General features: G+C 46.3%; 1 protein-coding gene across 4 annotated transcripts in view; it reads right to left on the bottom strand.

The window, feature by feature from the left end:
• Positions 1-20,766, bottom strand: part of LHFPL2 (LHFPL tetraspan subfamily member 2) — a 148,223-nt gene extending 127,457 nt beyond the window's left edge. For 2 of the 4 annotated variants that reach the window (XM_054688485.1, XM_037529055.2), the window contains exons 1-2: positions 20,674-20,766; positions 7,322-7,397 (exon numbers count right to left, since the gene is read on the bottom strand). The gene's annotated coding sequence lies outside the window, so the exon portion shown is untranslated. Of the gene's footprint in view, positions 1-1,776; positions 2,235-7,321; positions 7,398-20,673 lie in introns of those variants that run through there. The other 2 variants (XM_054688484.1, XM_054688486.1) reach the window with 2 other exon arrangements.
• Between the last annotated feature and the right edge of the window lie 3,306 nt (positions 20,767-24,072).

Below are 24,072 nucleotides of genomic sequence, written 5' to 3' on the forward strand. Positions count from 1 at the left end.
CTAATTCTTACAACTTTAGTCAAGTTTGTCTTATGATCCACTAAGAGATTGAATGTCTTCAGTATATTTCCTGGAGAGAAGCAAGGAGACCTCATATATGTGGCATCTGTAGAAATCAGGAGAACCAGTGAAAGGGATGGTCAGGGAGAAACAATTTCCAAAAGGAAATGTATTCTCTGCCCCAGACATGGCACAAAAATTCCTCAACAAAGTGATCAGGTGCCCAAGATTCCAAGGAAATATACTACTTCCTGGAATCAGGGTTGTCCAGGTGAAGCCACATGGTGGCCACATGATGAAGCCGAAGGTCAATTTAAAGACACACACTTTCTCCCAGCCAAGTGGGTATAATGGTGAGATGAACCAGGGTGGGTGGAGGAAACCAATCAAGCAGTAAACAATGACAACTCCTCCAGTCTGTGTTTGTGAGTTTAAATAAAATATTATTGGTCTCACAAACTCTGGCAACTTTTTTTTAAAGATTTATTTTTATTTATTCATGTATATAAGAACTGAGTGTAGGCCAGAGGTGCAGGGGGTAAGAGGTTCACCAGAATCAGAGTAGGGAGCAGAACAGGTGGATCTACTGAAATACAATGCTAAGGGGGGCAGCGGGCAAGACAGGAGAGGTTTGCTGCGCCATTGGATTTGCTCCCTGGCCAGGGATTGAACTCACGCCTCAGTGGTTGGTGATAGCTTGATAGCGCTGAGACTTAACCTGTGCGCCACCAGGGAGGCCCTCTCTGGCAACTTTTAACCTTGAATTAATCTTTCATAATGGCTCTAAATTTTAAAAGCCCCCTTTAATGCTTTTTTTTTTTTTTTTTTTTAAGAATCAGCCAAAGTTAGGAAAGGACATTAACAAACAGCAACACTTTTTCTTACCAGCCTCCGCGCAGCAGTGTGGTTTACCACTGTGGGTTTCTAAGCATAGCACACCACATGATCTAGTTTACTTGGCTGGGGCAATGACAACAGGACCGCAATTTTCAAAATGAGGTTGGCAGTGTTGGAGACCCTAATTTACCACGGGCTAATGGTATCTATCAGTGTGGGAACTGAGTCCTGCTCTCAGCACTTCAGTGCTCAAACATGCCTGGGGCTTCTGGCCTCACTTGCAGCACCCCACACGCATTTCCACCAACAGAATGAAAGAAAGTCTGATAAGCTCCAAGAAGTGTGTCCCTCTGAAAAGAGCTACAAAAGTAAAGTGGGCTCCTAGTCATTGGGTACTATTCTTGGGTAAAGGGGTGACTTCAAACCCAATTTGCTCCACACTTATCTGGATTCCTGCAGGGAAGCCATTGCCTCTCCACAGCCCAGGTGCTGCCTGACTCTACCGGGCACCACTCACACAGCCTACCTCTGGCATTACTGCCCCCTAGTCACCCCCAAGCCTGAGAAATCCTGTCTTCCCACCACAGTCCCTTATGGTCTTCTCACCCCTGTTTTGATCCCTCCCTCTCCCCTGCAGAGTGTCTCTGATTAATAGTTGCCTGTTAAATTTGGACAAAATATTTTTAAAATTCCACCCACCTCTCCTATTCTTCACTCTTGGAGGGGACTGAGGCACTCTGGAATGTTCTGCTTCCCTGAACAGATGCTATTTTTCACTGCACATACATACAGCTCAGGCTGCAGACATGTGACTTATCTCTGCTCTGCCAAGCATAAATGACTCATTTCCATCCCAGAGTTCATTAGACTAAGTGGAGCCCCAATCTAGAAGGCCCAGTACCATGTGCATCTCCAGCTCCTCGGCACTGGGGCACTCACCGTCTCATTCCTTCCACATGGAGGAAATCTGGCTCCTTCAGATCAAAACTACAAACAGCAGCAGGGCTGCCAAGGCTTCCTCACATGTTGCCTGGGTTTGTTTATTTCTTCTTCATCAACTCACATCATTTCTGACACTGCACTTCAAGTTCCTGGACAGAGCCAGAGAGAAAAGCTTTTAAGAGGCACTGAAGTGCAGCCAACTTCTGATTAGCCAAAGTAATGAAGGAAAGGCGCGGTGCATGACCACAGCGAGGGGACCTTGCCTCCGAACAGTACAGGTTACAGAGAAGCATCAGTGAGATAAGGAGTATCTCCCCTGAAATTCCTCCCAAATAACATTTCAGGACACCACTTGGCTGGAGTTTTACCTTCTAGAAGATCCCAAGGGTACCACATCCAATAGAAAGGCGATGTATCGAGTTTCCATTATCAATATGAGGGGGAAATATCAGCTCCTGAATCAATGGGGGAACAGATTTTTATAAGAACTGTACCAACCTTAGTTATGATTAAAAGCACTTAACAGTGTAGCCTGTACTAGCACATCTTATAGAACTTTTCTCTTTATTCTGAGCTAACCCCACAAATATAAAGCAGAAATGTATGCTGGAATGAGGGAGGAGCTGGAGACTAAAAGTGATCAGAGATGAGAGAGTAAGAGTGTGAATCTGATGGCCACGGAGACCGGGGCCTAGAAACGAAGCAGCAAGCAGCAGCGGTGATGTAGACAGCTGGGACTGTCATGCTTCCTGATCAATGCTTTCCAGAAGGCACTCCACACTTTGCTTCTGCTGTTTCAGACCTAAAAAAGAGCCATCCTCTTCTTCCCTTCCCAGTCCCTATCCACCCTGGTCACTGCTTCCCTCAGACCAGCCCCGCTGCCTGGGGGAATGGTGCCAGCTGGTGGCTGGCACAGAGAACTAGCTATCTACCATGAGTGCTCTCTCCCTCTCCTCAAGGAAATTTTTCATTTCCTCTCCCACTTCCCTACTTTCTTCTAAGTAGGGGGAAGTCCAGGGAAGTCCAGGGAGAGAATCCCAGATCCCCCGCTTGCCTTCCAGGAGACCTAGGGCAAGTCACAGGGCCTCTGGGCCTCCCTCCCTTCTCTGCAGACACAGGCACATACACCAGCTCCTGCAGGGCTCTCAGGAAGTTTCGGGCCTGAATGTGCACTGTGAACAGAACAGCACTAATCAAACAGAAGGCTGAGTTCTCATTTCCTGGCTAATTCCCCACCACGAGAATTAGCACTTTGAACAATGCTCAGCTCAAAGGAATTTGATGACTATCATGCTCTAGATAACGCGCATCGACCACAGATGACTGACAAGCCATCCTCAGAAGTAAGACACCATCCTAATGCTAAATGAGCTCTCTTTGCTGGTGGATTTCTCCAGTGTGAATGCCATGTTCCTGAGTCATGTCAAGTGGTGTGTGGGGATTTTTATCAACTGTTTTCATTCACTGACCTCTCACTACAGGAGAAACTCCATAATCCTGACCACAGTACCCTAGGGGGTGACTGCATCCCCACGCCCTCCCCTGGTGCTATGGAAATGGAGGTCCAGGTTAACCAGGAAGGAAATGGCCAGCTCCTGTGCTAGCTCCACAAATGCCACCCCATGGTGATAAAGATCTCAAGGAGGCTACAGGAATTATCTCCTCTGCCTTTTATTCATCAGTAACAAGCACAAAATTAGATGAAATGACCCCCTGTTCCTCTAATTTAAGGCCTATTTTACTACCTTCAATCCCAATTCTCTCTCCTTTAAACGGATATGAGACCCTGAAGACCCATAGGCCAGGGGATTAGTAATTGCAGGCTTCTTCCTCTGGGCCTGTTCTCCAGAGGGTGCTTCTCCTTCCCCCAGGGTGGGGTCACAATCAGTTCAATCTTCATGCTTCAGAGACATCCCCTTTGAACAAGATCAAATGTTTCCCCAGCCCTGCCTGGTGCTCTGCTCAAAGGAGCAGCAGCCCCTTCTCACTCTGAGCATTAACGTCAACTCAGCCAGAAAGGCAAAGGCAAAAGGAGGAGGTCAGCATGGTTAATTGTCCACCAGGCGAAAATACAGGCCCACTCAAAATAGCACCTTGCGGGGGCTGATCGCCCCCATAAAACGTTCAGTGTACTTTGAACCCAGGAACAAAGAGAATGAGAACTATTTTCCCCAGCCTGCTGGGCTGCCATGGGAGCTCAGCTGTTTGTTTTCTTTCTCAGACTGTAGCCATAGAGGACTGCTCCTCAGCAACCCCCGGCAGGAGGACAGAATGCAGGCCAGGTGAGCACAGGGCTTGCCCATCAGGTGGTGGAGGAAGAGAGAGAAGCATCAACAGGGTCAGTCTCAAGACAGTCAAGAAGGCTGCCTCTAGACTTAAAGGAATCTAAGAATTCCAGAAGCCTCAGAAACTGCTCCACCATGTAAGACATGCTCTACAGGGAAGAATCATATGCTACTCTTTGTCATTGAAAGAGATAGAAGAGGAATTTTTTCACTCTCTTGTGCCCATTTGGAAAAGTTACTTTTATTAACTAGTTATCCAAAGGCCTCCTCCCAATTCAAGTCCATAATCCTAAAAAGTTACTAAGGAACAGGAAATGGTGATTTCTTAACTGGAAGAGGACCTGAGAGTAATTGAAACAATTTCTCCAATCTTTTCATAAAGCAAAGGTCTAAGATATTCCATTTAAAACCAACTTTTTTCTAGAAACAAGTACTTGTAAGTTTTCTGTCAAATCAACAACAGAACTCCTGTAGTGGATAAGACAAACCAGGCAATAAATCACATCTGACAAATGACCTGATCAAAGTAAAAAGTGGTTCCTGAGATATGCATTGATTGTGCTCTGGAAATGGAAAAAGCAAATTCTTCTCCAAGATATCAATACCTGGGAAATGTAGAATGAAACTTGAAAGCCTATTTTGGAAACTGATTCTTTACAAAGAAAAGATAAAGGCCTCACCTGAAGCTCAAGAGAAAGGTTTCACCTCAAACAACCAAAGTCTCTGGAGGGAGAAATGTGCTATTTGTCTGTTGTGTGTATTTGTCACCAGCCACAGTCTGGGTTCCCATGCATTTCAGCAATAAAGGAAACCAGGGTTCACAGAGCAGTATGCTAATGACACCGGAGTCTGAGTCCAGCAGACCAGTTGCTGTGTCCGCTAGTTGCCTTTGCTCTGATTGCTCCCAAATGTCTACCCTAGACACAAGGGGACCATGCTGGACAGTAACTTTGGATCAAGGCCAAGGTTCCAAAACAGATATATCAAAAACACACATGCCCTAATATATAAACTCAACTGCTGAGGCACTAGCAGTTCCATCTTTAGAATGAATAAACAATTCGTTGAGTGAAAGAAGAGCACCACATCAGAAGTCAATAACACACAGTTCAGAAGCTCTCAGGCACTTTGGGGAACTGCATCACTTGTTGGTCTTTAATTAGGATAGTGTGGGATGGTCAAGGTTCAACTAGAAAGTTCTCTAAAATGTGCCTGCGGGCACGCCTCTGTGTGAGTAGGCAGCCAGCTCAGGAGCTCAAAGACTTGACCTACCTCAGTTTTTTGAACCTTATTATCAAAACTGCATTGCACAGCAGGAGGCAGGCTGAGAAAAGCTAACCCAGAAGCTCAGTGAGGTGCTAATTATTATTCACTGGGTGCTAAAAAAAAAAAAAAAAAAAAAAACATGTTTCTGGCAGCACAAAGAGAGCAGCCCGACAAGCATCACCTTGCATCAACTTCTACAGTAATAGCTCAGATTCCAAAACCTACTAAAAAGCTAAAATCCATTCACATCTTAACATCAGGACTTTTAAGCTGCAATTTATTTTTCTTATTTTTCCAGTATTGACAGGCAAACTAGATTCCATGAAGACTGGAAATTCCTAGGCAAAGCTGCAGCCCTCGATCTACCCCAGCCTTAGAAAGTGTTAAGAACACAAGCAGGGTCAAATTAAGAGCCATTTTCCTACCAGATTGTCTTTCACTAACTTCTTCTGCAGGTGGCTGTACAGCTAGAACTCAGCACCAGTAGAAACCATGGTTCTGTGACTGCTTTCATATGGTACTTGTTGACTGGGTTGTGAAAAGCTCATGAAGACACCAAAAGACAACTCTTTCTCTTTTAGTGCTGCACACACTCAAAAAAAGCAGCTGGAGAGGCTGAACAATAAACAGGCTGAAGAAGAGCAGAACAGGAAAGCAGAAGTAAAAACTCAAGACTGCACTCTCCTACATGAAAGAAGTCTTTGGTTACATTGAAGTACCATATCCCCCCACCCCCAGCGTCCATGAACTCTGCCCCTGACCACTTCCCAAAAGGACGCAGGCCCCATTCTGGCTCCATCATTCAGCTGACCCACCCCTGGGGGTTGCTACTCCCAGCCTACAGATGGAGCAGTATGGCATCAGGCCAATCAGTGCACTTTTCAAAGCATCCAACTTATTAAGACATGTGGGGGAAAGTGAAATGCATGGACCGACCGCCTTTTTATTAAAACTGAATGCACTGATCGACAGCTTTTTTATTAAACCTCACTCAGAAATATTTTCATTGCCTTAAGGTTATTAATTGGGAAAGTCAATTGTTGCTTGCTCCCTTGCCACGTACACATTTAGATATACGCTCAGTCTCATGGCTGATCAGGGCTCCAAAGGCTGGTTGGCAACAGTTTCTTGCAGGACAGCCAAGAGGGCCAGGGGCTCACAGTTACAGGCTGTCACTTAGTACACTACTGCTCCATGACCTAGCATCACTTACTATTCAAGAAGATGACAATGAAACAAAAACTCCTAACTTCTTTCCCTTTTCAGTAGGGGCAAGAACCGAAACTCCTATTGACTTGACTACATTATGGTAAATTCTCAATTACACATGGTAATGTGAGCAAACAGTCATGTAATTAATCCAAAAAGACAAATGTTTTAGGACTACAATATCGTGTGTGTGTGCGCGCGTGCGCACACGCCTTAGTTTAGTTTAGTTTACTAAGGCATTTTTTTTCTCAGACAAATATTCATTCATTTTCTGAATGCCATGCTAGACAGGAGATGGCAAAAGAGGAACTCAGGGAACTAGAGGATAAGGACGTATGCAAACTAGTAAGTGAAGCTCACATGGTAAGTTGTCACGTGAACAGAGAAGCAGCAATTCATTCTGCAGGAAAGCTGAGAAAAGACTATGCTCCACACAGCGTTTTGCTTAGTTTGATACATTTGTGCTGGCTCTGATGTGAGGACAAGGAATCTGAAGCCCCAATTCAAATGCAGGGGAGAAGGATGTCCGTGCAAAGGAGAGCATCAGATGATGAGAAGGCCAGCAGTGCCCAGGAGAAAGCCGGCAGGGGAACACTTCTCTGGGAACTCTATAGAGTTGGGGGGCTACCTCATACCTTTCTTAGAGGAGCTGCTGCCCTACATTTAAGGATTTTCTTTTCAGTGAAAGAGAACTCTGCGTGTTTGTCAGAGCGCATCATCAAGGCCAGAGTTTTCCTACAACCCACCTGAGCCTGAGCAGGTTCCAGGAATTAACCCCTTACCTGAAGGAGGAGCTGCTCCTTAACAGAAGTAAGAACCGCAGGCCAGCTGTGAACTTGTGTCTGCTTCCGGGTTTACCTGCAAAGCAACAGGAGAGTCATTTTTCAAAGTTGGAATAGCCAGTTTTTCAGTGGTTCCGGCAGGGGCTGGACTCCCTGGGCCCAACTCCTTGGTCTCAGAGCAGAAAACATGGTCAGCGTCACTTGGCCAAGGGGTAGGATCAGAGACCTTGTGAGAATCATGGTGTTATGACTCACTGGCAAGGTAACAGGAAGTCAGGGACTCAAGCTACTCCACTGAAGTATCTTCTGTGCAGAATGACCAGAAAGGCCCTTTACATGCCAGGCACCAGGCCAAGCCTGGAATCCTTGGATGAACACATGACAAGGTCCCCGCCCCCAGGGCGGGGAAGCAAGCAGGTCCATGACAGGGAAGTTAGCAGGTAGTAAACAGGACCCTGAGGCAGCTGACAGGAGCCTCAGAGAGAAAATGACAAGATGGAGCGGAGTCTTTCCAGAGAAACCACCTAATCCGAAAGGAGTTAAAGGAAGTCCCCTAGGGCCAGTGATGGTTACTCGAGGTCTGACAAGCAGAACTTGGCCAGGCTAAGAGAGAAGCAAGGAGCAAGCTAGGCAGAGGTCTAGCAACATGGTACACCCTGGAAGCAAGAAGAAACATAGTGAATTCATAAATGAAAAGAATATTTCAGAGACTTAGTGAAAAACCAGTGAGAGATGAAGTTGTAGTAGTTTGGGCTTTATCTGAAGGAAGGCCAATGGCAAGTCTGTGAAGGGACTAATGTGGAGGAGAGGCGTGGTTCAGGAAGCCTCTTTCAAAAAGAGAAGGGATTGGAAGGAGGCACTGAAAGGCGATCTGAACTACCCCCAAATGCCACATCCCCAGTCTATTTGTGGAGAGAAACAGAAAGGCAGCCCTTGGGTAAGAAGACAGAGCAAGTGTTCCTTCCAACATTCCAGTGACTGCTACAGGTCCCGTCAGAAGACCACTCACCCTATACTGATACCCACTCAAGGAGCAGAGTTTGCCTGTCCCAACACATCTGTCAGAAGGTTGAGAAGTGCCTGGTATCACAGCAGTTCTCTGAGTGTAGTCCCCCAGGCCCACAGCATCAGCATCACCTGGGAATGTGTTAGAAATGCAATGTTTGGCCCACTCCAGACCTTGTGAGTCAGAACCTCAGGGGTGAGTGAGGCCCACCAATGTGTTATAACAAGCCCCCTCAGGTGATTGGGATGCCTCCTAAAAGCAGTAAGTTCTAAATGGGGGCAGTGTCAGCAGTGGGGGCAGAGCATATAGCTCAGAGCTAGCCCAGCATATTAACTTGTCACATCCCAGGATGTCCATTTCTGTTTAAAAGAAAATCCACGGGCATTGGTTTGTGCAGGCTTGGACCCATTTGTGGCCCTGCTGACCAAGAAGAGAAATGCACTGGCCACCTACAGGTGGGGATGTGCCGAGGGAGGGTTTCATCTCCCCAGGAAATTCCCTGTCCTCATCTGTGGCCCTCACTGCTCCAGGACAGACAAAGGGAATCCTTTGTGGAGCCATGTTTCCCTTTTTAGACATTTCTCCTCCCACTGAGACATAAAATCTGACTGCTCCAGGAAAGAAACAGTGAAGCCTTCCAGAGGGCTCCACACGGTTTTATCAGAGGGTCAACTTTCTGGAGTGTGGAACAAATTCTGTGCTTACAAAGATATCAAGACCCAGAAGTCATAAAAGAATTCAGGGTTAAGAAGAGCTTAGTTCAGCTATCTCTCTCTTTGAACATCTATCTCCTCTTTATAAGAGAAAATTTACCTCTCTTCTACACTAGGCATATTCCATAAAAAGCTGGCAGATTCTTACATTCTTGCTTATGTTTCTGTAACTCTTACTTTTCTTTCCAAAAGGAGGGAAACTGAGTTCAAAACATAAGAACAGTGTTCCGAGGCCTGTTCATTATCTATCCATACCTTGCTAACTACAAGGAAGATAATGGCTGTTCTGCCCTCTCCCCTACCTGACTGTAAGCTCCCAGAGGGTGTGCTGAGTATTCAACACACAAGTCATACACTCATCTAGAACAAGAATTCCAGGTCTGGATTCCATCTCTTCACCTTTATTAGCAGAAATAGTGAAATGACTTGCCCAAGACTACAAAGCAAGCTAATTGCAGCCAGGATGGATAGGTCAATGCTTTCTCACATACAATGGCTGTGTTCCTACCTGTCCCAGGTAAGTATGGCCATTACCCTTTGTAATAAGAATCAATTCTTTTAAAAAATTTTTTTTCCCCAAGACCCTACCTAAGAGCAAGAAGGAACATCTTGTGAATCTTGGAGTTTAAGGCAGTCAAGTTCATTCTAAGGACAAAGTAGAGGCAGGGGAGAAAGGGCAGAAAATGGCCATGGGTGTGGTAGCAGGTGGGTCTGTCCCATGGATGTACTTAGTGTCACTTTCCTGTTGGTTCTGGCTTGCCCCACCAGTAGAGGCCAAGACAATCTCCTTACCCATTTTCATGCTATCCTAGAAACACGCTGTCTCGCTCAAGCAAGTTTTGGTTTTGGCATTATAATGTCCAATTCAGCCATGAGCTGAGCACTCATGGAAAATGTCATTATCCTTTGCAGATACAAGAGAGAAAGCATATACTAAAGCACACATTCTGGGTGGTAAGGGTCAAGCTTTTCATCTCAAAACACACTGTGAAAAAGTCCCCAGTAGAAGAGGTAAAGTTTCTGCTGATGATCAAGCTCAGCTGTGAAGCACGTACAGAAGCTGAGCATTTTCTGAAGCTTGGACTTAGTTTCTCTCTCAAAATTAAGTAGCTAAACAAAGAGCAAAATAATCCCAAGTACAATAAGGTGTTCAATTCTTAATTTTCACATGTAGATTCTGTTACAACTGGTCAAGTATATGTGAAATGACTGCTTAAGATAGATTTAGACACATCATTAATGATGCTCAAGTTCCTATAATACACACACACACACACCCCACCCCCACCCCACACCCCCAACCCCCGAACAAGAATTGGTCCTGCCTAGTGCCTGGCCTCTCCCTGACCAGAGACACCTGACACTTGGGACACCTTTTGCAGCCCTGCATCCAGTCCACATCAAAGTCCACTCCCTCAGACCCTGATTTTAGCCATCAACAGTTGGTCTTGAGAAGCATTTATGAAATCGCTCCTGTTAAGGCATAAATAATGTTTTACCTAGCCTATGGATGCTTATATGTCTAATGAGTTTTAAAGAGAAATGTTAACTCAAATTCCTGGAATCGTAGAGTTCTGGGCGCAACAGTAAGTGAATCTCCCCCTTTAGATAAGTAGCCCTTTCTATATCCCTCTGATCCCATCACACTGAACTATTTCATCACCTGAGTCTGCTTCTACAGTGGGCAGTGATGGATATAGCATTTGTAGAAATGTAGGTTAATGTTGATACAAAGATGTGGAAAGCTCAACTCCTCAATCTGTCTATTCACTTGGACCAGAACCGAACTGGTTTGTGTAGGAAAAGGATCCTTCTCCGCCCATTTCCATCAGCATTTACTTACCAAAAAAATTCCCCTTATTCTGAACCAAAGAAAGGGAAGGAGTAGAAATAGTCTCAAGACATTCCAAGACTTCTCTGTCAAGGCTCATGCTTACAGTCCTGTAGCTCAAGAAAGCCCAAAGCACTTAATAATCAGTGTCTGCGAAACCTTCCTAAAAATAACGGCTTCACTGAACTGACTTCTTACACTGTTGACAAAGGACTCTCTGATTTGGTCGTATCTGAGACAAGAGTCTCTCTGGAAGAATGAAAGTATGTGTCAAGATAAAATCTGAAGTGGGCCCAATGGGACGGAAGCCAGTCCTACCAAACAAATATCCAAGAAGCCAAGATCACAGGCAAGGATGCCCTAACATCCACAGCCAATACCACAGGCTTAGAGGTGGGTTTCTACACCGCCTTTTCTCTACATGAGTTTCTATAACCTGCCTGGTCATAAGAATGATGCATAAACACAGAGCCCCCCGAGACCCATTCCAGATTTAGAGAGTCCGAACCCCAGAGGAGGGGGTCTGAGAATGTGCATGCACACCCTAGCAGAGTGTCAGGCAAGTTTCAGAAATAATGTCCTAACTGAATCAATAGGAAAGTTTGGAATTATACAATCACAATTTTTTTAAAAGTTTTAGGGAATGTGAGAAAATGCAGTTTTAATTGGCAAGTGTTAGAACCTTGGTTATACACTTAAAATTATGGAATACAATCAGTATGTAATGAGGAAATCACTTTAACTATAACACAACAAAAACACAACCTGCCCCCTTAGGCTATATCCCACCCAGAAATCCCTCATAACGCCCCGCCCTAAGGACTAAAGGAACCCCTGTGCAGCTGTCCCATGGCTACTGCAAGACCGCAGGGAAATGAAAGCGCTCAGGGCCCTTGGTGTCACCCCAGGAGAGGTTAGCATTAAGTCACAAGCAACAGATTCTAAATCAGACCCTAGGGGTGCTCTCCTGGTATCAGCCTTCATGGGTGGCAGCCTCCAGTCGACTATCCCACAGTTTTATTCACATCAGCATCTCCAACTCCACAGGGAATTAATTAGAAATACAGAATCCAGGCTCCACCCAGGCCTGCTGAGTCAGAACCAGCATTTTAACAAGACTCTGGATAATTCTTGTACCTATTCAGGTTTGACGAGCCCTGCTGTAATGGATGAAAGTGCCAGTCTGAGGCCTGCACCCAGATCCGTGAACACCTAGATCACGTGCCCGTGCACACGCACCCATCTAGGCCTCCTTCTCATACTCCCGAGTCTTGTCACTCTTGATCTATCTTGGGACCAATTCTCCATCAGAAGGGCCCAAGGACTTACAACGCAAAGTCTAAGTTTTAGGAAGTTAAAAGGAGGCGTTTAGTACTGTGTCTTACATGCTAAGGACCGGTGACCATAAATTAGCAGAGACAATCCAAAGTCAAACAATGCCGTGGAATGCCGGCTCTGTTGGTTCCAGAACAATGTTAATGAGGTCGAGGTCAGGGGTATGATTAGCTTCCTCTGTATCTTGGCACACACTTCAACCCTCTGCCCTCCCGCTGCCTGCAAAGGCTGACTCGCCCTTTGTTACTAAGAGGATTCAGGAGAGTGACAAGGGCAGGCTGAACACAGCAGCCACCAGTGAAAGGTTCAAAGAACTTGAATGACTGATGAGGAGAAGACATGGAGGAACAACACGCAGCCCAGGGGGTTGGCTGGCAAGAAAGATGACCAGGGCAGAACTCAAAGCTATCTGGGTAAACTGAACAACATGCCAGGGTGAGAAAGCTGAAATTTTACCAGGAGAAATGGGAAGTCCCATGGTCAAGAGTTCAAAACTCAAACACACATATACATGCTAGAGGAAACAGAATTTGATGGCAGAGATTTTTAAATCTTTAGAGTTTTTAAAAGCACACAAGTTTTGCTAGGAAAGCCAACCTACTCTTAGGGTCCATGAGTCTAGTTTCCAGATCCAGGGGAGCAGTGATCCCCCTGCAGCAGAGCTCATCCGACTATCCTAAATAGCACCCACAGCCACCTATCCACATGGATGTACACACATCTTTTCATAACCACCACCACTTGGGGTCTCATTCATTGTGGCATCTTTACCTGGCTACAGTTTTTTTGAGCTCTAGTTTCAACATTTCACACATCATCTCGCTCTCTTTACGAACGGAGGAAAGAATTATAGACTTAGGCACAAACTGGGAGGGGAAAAAAAACAGTATGTCAAAAGACAAACTAAGCACAACAAGGACTCAGATCAAAGATGACCTGCAGTCACCTAATGTTTAAGCCAGCCACTAGACTATGGTACAGCAGGAATTCACACAGAATCAGTCGTTAGGCCCATAAATTATGAGCTTCCACTACAGAAGAACCCGAAAGAACTACTATAGAAATGAGCACAAGCTGAGTAATTATCTGTTTAGACATACTTCTCCATGCAAAATCACCTTCCAGTTAACCATTTTTCAAAAACAGATGTGATTTTAAAGCGTTTTTAAAGTTGTAAGCCATGTTTCTCTTAAGTGTGCATTCAATATGCAAACGAGTCATTTGCATTCACATAAGATTCCCCTGATAAGTCTGCAGTTCCCAGTCTATGCAGCCGATTATTTTTAATTTCAGAAAATTTGATCTTTAAGGACAAGGGGAAAAGTACATCTTTTAAGATGTCTGTTTGTCCCGAATAAGCACGTGCCATGTACCACTTCTCTGAAGATGAAATGAGGCTACTGTCCATGCAGTAAGGCCCCTGCTTCACCAACTGGCTAACTGCCTTAAAATTGGAAAACAACACGTGAAACTCAGCCCAACTGCAGGCTGCCCCAGGAGAAAGGAAGCTTGAACTCCAGGTGCCCCTGACAATACAGCTCTGTGTGGAAAGAAAGAAAATGCTGAACAATAGAATCAGTAGAGGAAAAAGAGCCCCTCTAATTTTCCGGGCATGTGGGGAGTTTGCTGCTAAAGAGATATTTAAGATCTCACTGTTGGTTTTGGGTTCTGTTGAACACTGAAGGAAGTTTCAAAAAGAAAGAACTCTTGTATGTCACCATATTAATTAATTTAGCACTCTTATCAGACTGGTGTTGACACAATTCACTATAAAAGAGAAACAGCTCTACAGTATTCATGAAAACATACCCACGACCACCAGTGGGTTGTCTTCTGTGGTTGGGAGAAAGCTACCCCTCACTCTGGCTCTGGGTCACAGCACCTAGTCCTGGTCACATTCCTCCAGACTTCTAGCATAAATAACAATATTAAAACAGACAGGAATTTCAATTCCTTTGAAAGACAGAGAATTTGCTTATAATGGCTGCACCACAGATGTAAGGATCTACACAGTGTTGTGACCAAAACGGTTCATAGTTTTGTATACACACACACCCCACTACCACCACCTCCACCATATAGTTCTGATTTTAAAACCAGTATGCTACTCACAGAAAAATCTGAAAATCAGAATAAAAAAATAGTCACCTATATTCCCACTAGATCAAGAAAATTAGCTAAAATTTTAGTCGACATCCTTCTAATCTGTCCATGGCTACCAACTGCCCTTCTGATGGCACCACAGTCAGGGAGGGAAGGTTAAGGTGAGGTATTTGCGTCGGTAACACAGACAATGATTAACAATTCCCATCAGCTTTACCCTAAATCCACAGCACCAATTGAAGTAACAGTGTGCACAAACCAAATAACATGTCTGCAATCCAACAAGCATTCTTTAGGGCTTGTTTTGCACACTTTTAATTATTCCACAAATGAATGCAATCCACATTAACAGCAACAGTCCTTGAGAGCAAGGTAACTTCAAAAAAAGACAGAGGGGCTAAGTCTGTCCCTTGTGACATGAAAACAAAAGTTAGTTCTTATACAAGTTTTCAGGGTGCCTGGATATTCAGATCCTTATAAAAGCCTTCTTCCAGACTGGCTGCCTTCCTGCTCTGTCTTCACACAGAGACCAGGAGAGCCTAGACCACCTTCTTGAAGAAGGGAAAATTAATGTTGGGGAATGAGCATATGGAACAGTTGGAGAGAAAGACCTGGGAACCACAAACACATGTGCAGCTGCCCACCAGTAATCCTGGGGCCCTGCGAGTCTGTGCACTCGGAGGATTAGAGAGATTCAGCCCACAATGGAATGTTCTTAGTTCCACAAACAGAGAGTACTTTGAAAGGCCATTTATTTACTGTTTTAACACCCTAGCTTCATACGTCAGCCTGGGCCATGGATCCTCAACACATTTTCTTGTGTAACCAAAAGCCAGACAACCTGGCTACACCTGGTTGAACGATTCTCAGTACATAAAGACATAAAGAGGGACATGTAAGAAATGCTGTTACTGATGATGTTCCCTCAATTAGGGTTAAACATTGTTTGCCATGAATGTGCTGAAACTCTCCATACTCATCATTCAAATCCTATGTCTAGCTACAGGGTTCAGTACCTGTTATTTTAGAAATCACATGAAAACTTTAAAAATTAGTTTGTCTGCACAATCTTAAATGGGGCCCCAAAAGTTTATCTAAATAAATACTCGGAAGTGTTATTTAATTTTGACTGATAGTTTTTCGTGTCTACAAACCACTTAATCGATAAATGTGGTATTAAATCAAAATCAAAAGGAGGAAGTCAATGCGCAGCTGCCCTCCTTTCTTACCACCTGGGCTCAAAGTCAGAGTCAGGTGTTTCGCCTGACCTAGTTGATGATGTCTTATTAGGGAGAACTAAGAAAACATGCATCTAACATGACTCCTTGATTAGGTTCAGTATTTTATAGATGCACAAAAAGCTAGTTTACATTCTCAACATGCAAACATCATCTTACATTTTCTTAAACACAACACAGGCATGCATATTAGTTAGCTCGGCCTGCTATCACAAGATACAGTGGACCAGGTGACAAACAGACATTTCTCACTGTTCTAAGGCTGGAAGTCCAAAACCAAGGTGCTGTCAGATTCAGTGCCTGGTGCGAACCCTCCTCCTGGTGTGCAGATGGCCACCTTCTCCCTGTGCTGGAGAGTGAGCTCTGGTTTTTCCTTGTATTATAAGGACACTAATTCCATCAGGGGTGCCATACCCCCATGACCTCACTCGAGTTTAATTACCTCCCAAAGGCCTCACCTCCAAATACTATCACAACAGGGAGGAGGGCTTCAACATATCAATTTGGGGGGAGGGCACACTCAGTTCCATAATACAAGTATGTGGTAGTCATGTTATCAGTTATAATCCTCGCTAGTACACATGCTTAGAGCCATTCTATGCACATTCCTTTTAACTATCTCAGTTTGAAATAACATAAACAGATCTCATCAAGTCTGCAAATAACACCAGTAAGAGCAGATCTTTAAGGCCAAGGCAGGGACTTGATAATCCTTGGTTAGCCCTGTTGAAAGGATGAAAGAGAAAAATTCAGTTATAATACAGATTACTCATACCCTGAGCACTGTTTAGTAAACCAGACAGCCAGAAAATTGACAGACCAAGCAATCATTGGCCACTACTATAAATAACTCCATCTGCAGCACCTGACATCTCCACCGGCCCAGCCCTGTATCTTTCTGCTGAGCTGATCTCCTTGGAAGGCTCACAGTTTATTCCTTGCCATGTACCCAGACTGAGATTCCCCACAGCTGCTTTCTCAGTGAATGGCACTATGAACCATACCAGTCTCTCTGGCTGACTTACTTCTAAGTACCACACTCGGGTGGCACCGTGCAGGGGTAGGCACCTTTCAAGGCCTCTCCCTCACCAAGTCCTACCTGCATTAGCCTCCTACCTCACATCTGTCCCTCGCCCTGGCCTCCTTGTCACCTACCCCCTTGTGATCTTTCTAAAGCACAGTATGATCACATTATTCACCTGCCAACAAATTCTCCATGTTTTGTGCAATTTCAAGGTGAAGTTCAGACTCCCCAGTTCCGTACCCAAGGCCCTACCCCCTCAGGTACTTCCTGAACACACTTGCCTCCAGTCCAAGCAACAAGTGAGGGCACCCTGACTACCTTCTATTTTTTGCAAACCTTCTAAACAGCAAACAAAAGCATTATTATTTCATTATGTATTACTGTCACTTTAAAAGTAATGAAAAAGGAAACAAAACTTTGAAGGTGCATGGGAATCAAATAATCGCTCTTTCCTTTACTCTCAGCCATGTCTTCTCCAGCAAGACAGTCAACTACTTCAAGTGCCAGACCATTCTCCCCCTGGATATAATTTGGGTTTCACAGCTGATGATCAGATGTGACCTCTGCTTTTCTAGGGTTGATATGTCTCAGCTCTGAGAAAAGCCATTTGTTCTTACGGCATGGGGGCTAGTGGTCCTACTCAGCCACTATTCAAACTGACACATACTTTTATAAAGCACAGGAAAAAAGCAGGACCCCCTCTTTTCCCTTATCCCTAAGAGGACCTAGAGGACCAGCTGCCCCACCACTAGCACAGCCAAATCCCTTCCCTCCAATCAGGCTGACTCCTGGAAGCACACCTGACTCTGCTTTCCAAGTACAGCCTTAAATCCAAAAGGGAGGTTGCAGGGTTTATGGGTGCCCCTCACATATGAAAGAGGCCTCTCTTGGTCCTTGCTATGTTACCAGAAGCCAAGACAGCTGGGCTTATGGGAGAGGGTCCAGGTATTTGCAAAGTGAAAGGCTAAAAAGAATGGATGAATGAATAAACAAATAGGCATTCCTCCTAAATTAGAAGAGCAATATACAGCATAGTTTCCCAGCTCTGAAATACTGTGTTGCTAAGAGTTTCTTCTGTTCACTTTGCTCTTGAGCAAAATCATAGCTCCTGAACAACATATCAGGACAAACTTTAAAGTTGCTTCTTGAAACAAATGCTAAAGCTGAGTTATTTACTTAACATTTGTAACTTTCTAAGAACACCAAGCAATGAGTAAAATATAACTTCTACCATTCCCAGGAAAGGTACCATGGCCCCACTAGTTTATTTTTCTCAAATAAAATTGGGCCTCCCCTGTGGTGGAACGGGTTGAGCGCAGTGCTATGAAGCTGTCCGCAGCCTCTGCTGTGCCAGGTTGATTCCAGGCCCGCCAGGGAGATACCCACATGGCGCAGCAGACCTCTTCTGTCAAGCCCACTGCTCCCCTCAGCAGTGTTTTCCGTCAGTCTGCCTGTTCTGCTCCCCACTCTGTCTTTGGTGAATTCTCTCACCCTCCCATGTCTCTGGCCTGTACCCCAGTTCAGATCTCTGGCCTGTAACCCCAGTTCTTGTATAAATAAAATCATTTTTTAAAAAATTGGATATTTACTTTGATGGGACACTAAACCTGAGCACCTGCTACACTACAGGAGCCATGAGCCTGGCTTACAGACCACACCTATGCTCCAGTCTTCAGTCCCACACAGAATCTGCAGGACAGATTCCCTGGAACTGGAGTCCCAGCAAAGGCTGACTGGAATGGGCCATCAGGCTTCAGTCTGCAATTTCTAAAAGTTCAAGTGTCTCTGGGTATGGGGCTGCCAGGGGGCCTGTGTACAGCCTCAAATCAGAGTTCACCTGCAAGAGCAGTCACTCTAAAATCAGGTGCAGCGTCTGTCAGTCCAGTTCTCTGAATGACACTGCTTTTTCCTGGACTTTAGAGATACTTGACTACCATCATGAACTTTCTGAGTATTTACTCTGCACAAGGCACCACCCTAAGTCCTATGCAGATGTAATCAGTTATCTCTAAGGTGAATGACTTGAATTCTTATCACCACCTTCTTAAAGACACAGAAACAAGACTGACAGCAATTGTCTAGGGTTCAGGTAGTGACATATCTAGGAAGTCCGTGACCAAATGTGGGGCTCTATTTTGGCCTCTACATTGTCAATTCTTTGCAATAGAGAATTTGAGAAGCTGTGTGCAATGTTCACTAAAAGAAATATGCACTTTTCTATGCATTGTTTTTCTACCTTCTCTCTCTGGACCTTTCCTTCCTGCCCTGCCCAAACACTACATGCAGTAATATCTCTTTAATTCATCAGTCTGCACAGCTCTAGAGACAGGTGCCATCAATTCTGAGCCCATCCATCTGGATAAACAGGATACATTACTTTTTCCAGAAGACATCACTTTGCTCTCATCCACAAAGATTCCTTTTTCCTTCCTATAGATAAATTACCACTTTGTGTATCATGAGTCAAATTATATTCAAGAACGTTCATTTGCTGTGTAATTATTTTTCCTAATTGGACTGCTCTGAAGACATGATTTCCCCCTCCCATCTCCTGCAACTTGCAATGTCTTCTCCCCAGGCATAAAATGTTTGCTGCACCCTTTGCAAATAACAAGTCATCACACTAGCAGTTCTCAGCCGTGACCACTTAGAAGAACTATTACTATAGTGTTTTATCTGTTACTGCCTCAATCCCCTCGATTTCATTGACGAGTCAGATTGCTGACATAGATTAATAACAGCCTGTCACAGTACAACAGTAAAAAGAAAACAATCTTGAGTTTTATTTCTTTTCTCTATCTTTAAAACATTAATCTCAGCACCCGCATGTGTTCCCTGTTTCTTAAATGTGAGAACACCCACATGTGTTCTTTACCTCTTAAATTTGAAAAGAAGTCATTTTGCTTAAAGAAGACCAGGAGGGAAAAATCAATAATACCGAGGATAAGACATCACCAACGAAATTAGCATCACACCTGTTTTAAACCTGGTGGGTGTAGCGCTCTCCCAAGAGTGGGAGAAGGAGAGCTACGTGCAGACGATAAACATCCCTTTCAAACTGGGCAGCTCAGGTAGAACTCGCCACAGGAGGCTCCGTCAGCACCTTCTCCCCCCTCCCAAGACCTCTTGCCTCAGGCTCCAGCACACACTTGTCTATAGGAGCCGCTTTGCGATTTCAAACATAAGTTCTACTTTTGCTTCTGGGTCACTGATGGAATCTATTTGCATGCTCACAACCACAGCAGAGAAAAGGGGAACTACAGGAAATGGCCCGGGTGGGCGTGAGGATGGGGGTGGAGGAGACTTTACTCCCATTTACACCCATTGAAACAACTACGGACACTCTGGACTCTCCTGAAATAAAAGTTAAACGGGATTGAAGGAAATCCTTTTGCTTTTCTGACTTCAAAGAACACTAGACTGTTGAATGGCAGGAGTCAGAGTGGGAGAGAAAACCCATTAACTTCATGCCAAAAAAAAAAAAAAAATCCCAAATTACAAACCGCCTCGCCTAGTCCTTCCTCACTCACCCCTTGGACTCAGCCACCCGCGCCAGATGTGGTCTTCCCGACTCCACGCCCATCTCCTCCGGCCCCGCACCCCGACTCACTGCTTTACCCACAAAAATGCAGCCCAGATCTGAGCAGCAGCTGACGTCTGCGGCCGGCGTGACCCACACACCACAGACCAGGCCCCCGGGGCGACCCCCGGGCGGCTCCCCCAGCCCGGCACCAGGCGCGGAGCTGCACCGGGTCGCCGCGCCCGCGTCCCCACGTCAGGCAGCGGGCGCTGGAGAGCCCGGCGCGCACCCGCAAACTTTTCCACTTGTGCCGCCGCGGGCCGGGCGCGGAGCGCAGAAGCCGTTCCTCCCATTCCCGGCATCCAAGCCCGACCCGCGGCACCTCCGGGCCGGGTCCCGCTGCGCTCCCCGCGGGCGCCGGGCGAAGTTCCCGCGCCAGTCGGGGCGCACGCCGCCGGGCTCCGCGGGTCGCGACGGTCCCTCGAGGACCCCCGGGGCGCCCCGCCGGCGTGGCCGGCCCCTCCTGGCCGAGGCTGCGGGCTGCCCCCGCGGCGCGCGCGGCGCTCGGCGGCTCCGACTCACCCGACGCGCTCGGCGGCTCCGGCTCCAGCCCGCAGCCTTCCCCGGCCGGGGCTTTCCGTTACGCCTCCTCGCAGCACCTCGCCCGGCCCCGCCGGCCGCCGGGAGGAGGCGGGACGCGGGAGGCGGCGAGGGGAGGCGGCGAGGGGGCGGGCGGGAGGGGAGAGGGTCCGCGGCGGGGAGGCGAGGCGAGAGCGCCGACCTCGGCCGCCGCCGGGGCTAGCACCGCGGGAGGAGTAGGCGGGGCGGGGGCAGAGAAAGAAAGAGGCCGGCGAGGCGCCCTGCCCCAGACCCGGCCCCGCGCCGCCGCCCAGTCACCATCGCCGCCGCCGGCCCCGCTCCGGCCGCGCGTCTGGGGGAGGGGTCGGGCCCGGGGCTCTCCCGGCGCGGCGCGCGGGGCGGGGCGGCCGGGGCGCAGCGAGGGCGGCGGGCGGGGGACGTGGCCCGGCCTCCCGGGGGGAGTGTCCTGCGAGGCTCCGGAGGGTGTTGGCGAAAGGGGATCCCCGGGAGGAGGGGCGGACACCCGCGGGCCTGGGAGCCGGTCACTGCGCCAGCCCCGCGCGCCCTGCGAGGCTCCCCCGAACCGCGCCGGGGCGCCTCCGGGGTCGGCTTGGAGAAACCGCCCCAGGGGCGCGGGGCGCGCGCACAGCCCAGCCCGGGAGGCCGGGAAAGGCGAAGCCAGAGTCCGGGCTCCATCTGCTGCGAGGGGCCCCGGAACCGTCCCGCTGGCCCAGACTGAGCGGGAACTTCGTTGGGTGGCCCCGGGGAACCCGGAGCAGGAGGTGGACTGGGGCTCCTGGGGCCCGCTCTCGCGGCCCTGTTCCGGAGAGGAGGCTCCGGGCGTAAGACTCCCTGCCTGCGAGGCTCTGGGTGAGGCAACAGGGTGAACAGTCACAAATATTCGCAAACAGATTGCTTGGGATTCCGAAACAGCCTCCCCTGCACTCAAAATACGGTTCTGGGATGAATTTCGAAGGCCCTTTAGTCGACAGTCCGAAAAGACCTTCTGACCCAGAGAGAGGACTCACCACCTCTCCACCAGTGCTGCTACCAGTACACCTTGTGATCTAAACATAGGAACCAAACCAGCCACACACACACAACGCCCGTTCCCCCCCCACCCCCGCGTCCGTTTTTTTATTTTACTTTCAAATTTGCTCCTGTCTCCAAATTCTAAGCCTTTTGCCTGTGACCTCTATCCAGCAGTTACCTGAACTCAGACCCTCAGCATCAGTTGGGGGCTCTCTCCATTGCCAGAAGTTACACCCATTGATGGCACTTTTTTAAATGTCTTTCCAATTACCCCCACGCCTTCCAAGCCTGCTGCTGCCATCCTGGTTCTGGCTGTTTCCGGGGTTCATGGCTTCAGTGGCCTTTTTCCAGGTTGCCTGCTCTGGCCTTCTCTGCACTGGCATCCAGCTGTACTCCTGCAGGTTAATGTACAGGTTAACGGTTCCAGAAGCCACATTGGTAGGTCCCTTTTCTAGTAGCTCTGGGAGGCACTTTGCCATGTTCAGAAGCACTTTAAAACTCTTCAATTCAAAACCATCCACTCACCTACTCCTCCCAGAGGCCTGGCCATTCTGCGCCCCCTGGAAGGGCCCACACTGCATCCTCCTGGGAGTTGCCAGAACTAGAATGCCCTCTCTTTCCTCCTCTCCTGAAAGCCAAATCCCACTTATCTTCATTGAAAATGAAGTTTGTTGTACATTTTCCTGTAAAAGGATATGTGTGTTATTTCCATTTTGTGAAATCACACACTAGAAATATGGCTCATGGGGAAGGTAGGGTTTGGAACAAATAACTAAAAACTCTGCATAACATTGTGACCAGAGCACTAACAAATACAGTAACCATTCCCAAAAACATATTGGTAGAGTTTTTGACCTGTGTTAAATTCCTAATACAAATTCCAGTAAATGTAAATCTAGAAATTTACCTTTATAAAGAGAGGGAGGTAACTGATGGAAAGATGGTAAGGACAGTTGTTGGAGCCTGATGAATTTAAAAGATGAGCACAAAATGTATACAAGTAAATCCCCTACCTCCCAATAAACACTTCCAAATTAAAGTTCATAGTCCAACCAGTTCAAGATTTTTGAATTCACAAGAGGAGCATCGGGGAATTCTAAAACAAAAGTTTTCTCAGAGCCATGTTTGTTACTCTGTGGGCTAAAAGCAAACAAGCATCCTCAGATAGGATAATTGGTCTGAAGCATAGATAAATTGCACTTAATAAGGAGCAAGAAACTAGGGGGTCAAAAGGGGAGGGAGAATAAAGAAGGAGAGAGATGCTGAAAGATGTTTATTCAAGAAGAAAGTAGATGCTCAGTTCTTAGGAAAGACAAGGTTTCAAAAAAAGATAATGACCCAAATTCTGGGGTATTGTGAAAGCTGCTTCTAGAATGTGCTTCAACCAAATTTTCAGACAACACTTACTGTGAGGCAAAGGAGTGGGGGAGGGGGGAATTATAAGAAATTAAAGGGTACATGCAAAGTGTGGTCAAATGACAAGAAGGCCTTGGAAGAAAATAATTATGAGCCACTTGGATGGGTCATAAGGTAAAATTACAGTGGAGCCCAGCAAAAATGTTGTGATTCTGAACTTACTTGCCTGTGCAGATCACTTAACTCTCTGAACATTATACCCCGCTTAGTGTAACTGCATCAACAGGGCTAGATGTTTTTCATGTGTGAACACTTAATGTTTATTCTGAGGGTGAATGCATTTGGAATTTAAATAAAATACACATTTTTATAAGACAGTTTTGATATATTTTCAAGATTGCCAGCATATTGAATAATGATTAACTTTAAATTAGTCTATTCATCTTCATCAAAACCTACCTTTCAAATCTACCCTGCCCCCAGTTTGAGAGATTGATATTTCCTAAAACTGTATGTTATCAGAATTTCAGTGCTAGACATAAACTTGGAAATCAGTATCTTTTGAATATCACATAAAATATTAGATGATTTAAGCTGGGATTCCCTTCAAGGAAACTAGCAAAATTGCAATTCACCAACTTGGAATCCTGTGAAAAATGACTGACTTAAAAATTATCATCCTGCATTTTTCCCACGTGGATCAAAGAAGCTATCTGAAGCATTAAGGATCCATTTTCCCTGACAAATACGGGTTGAAAAGAGGTAATTGTGAGCATGACTTGAAGGACTCTACTGATTAAAAAGGGCTCTCCTGATTAACATCAGCACTCTGACCTACTTGATACAGAAGCCATCTTTGGGCTGTGGAAATGGCCAATGTAGCCAATGAACTTAGAAATGTCATATTTCAACACTTGTTTTTCAGGTAGTTTTTAAGTCAAAGGAAAAATGAAGCCTGTAAATACCAAAGAAATTTCCTACTTTTTAAATCTAAGTCCCTTACCAAGGCGTAGG

The sequence above is a fragment of the Talpa occidentalis genome, unplaced genomic scaffold (assembly GCF_014898055.3).
Source record: "Talpa occidentalis isolate TD23 unplaced genomic scaffold, MPIMG_talOcc4v2.1 talOcc4.6, whole genome shotgun sequence".
Taxonomy (NCBI): Eukaryota; Metazoa; Chordata; class Mammalia; order Eulipotyphla; family Talpidae; genus Talpa; species Talpa occidentalis.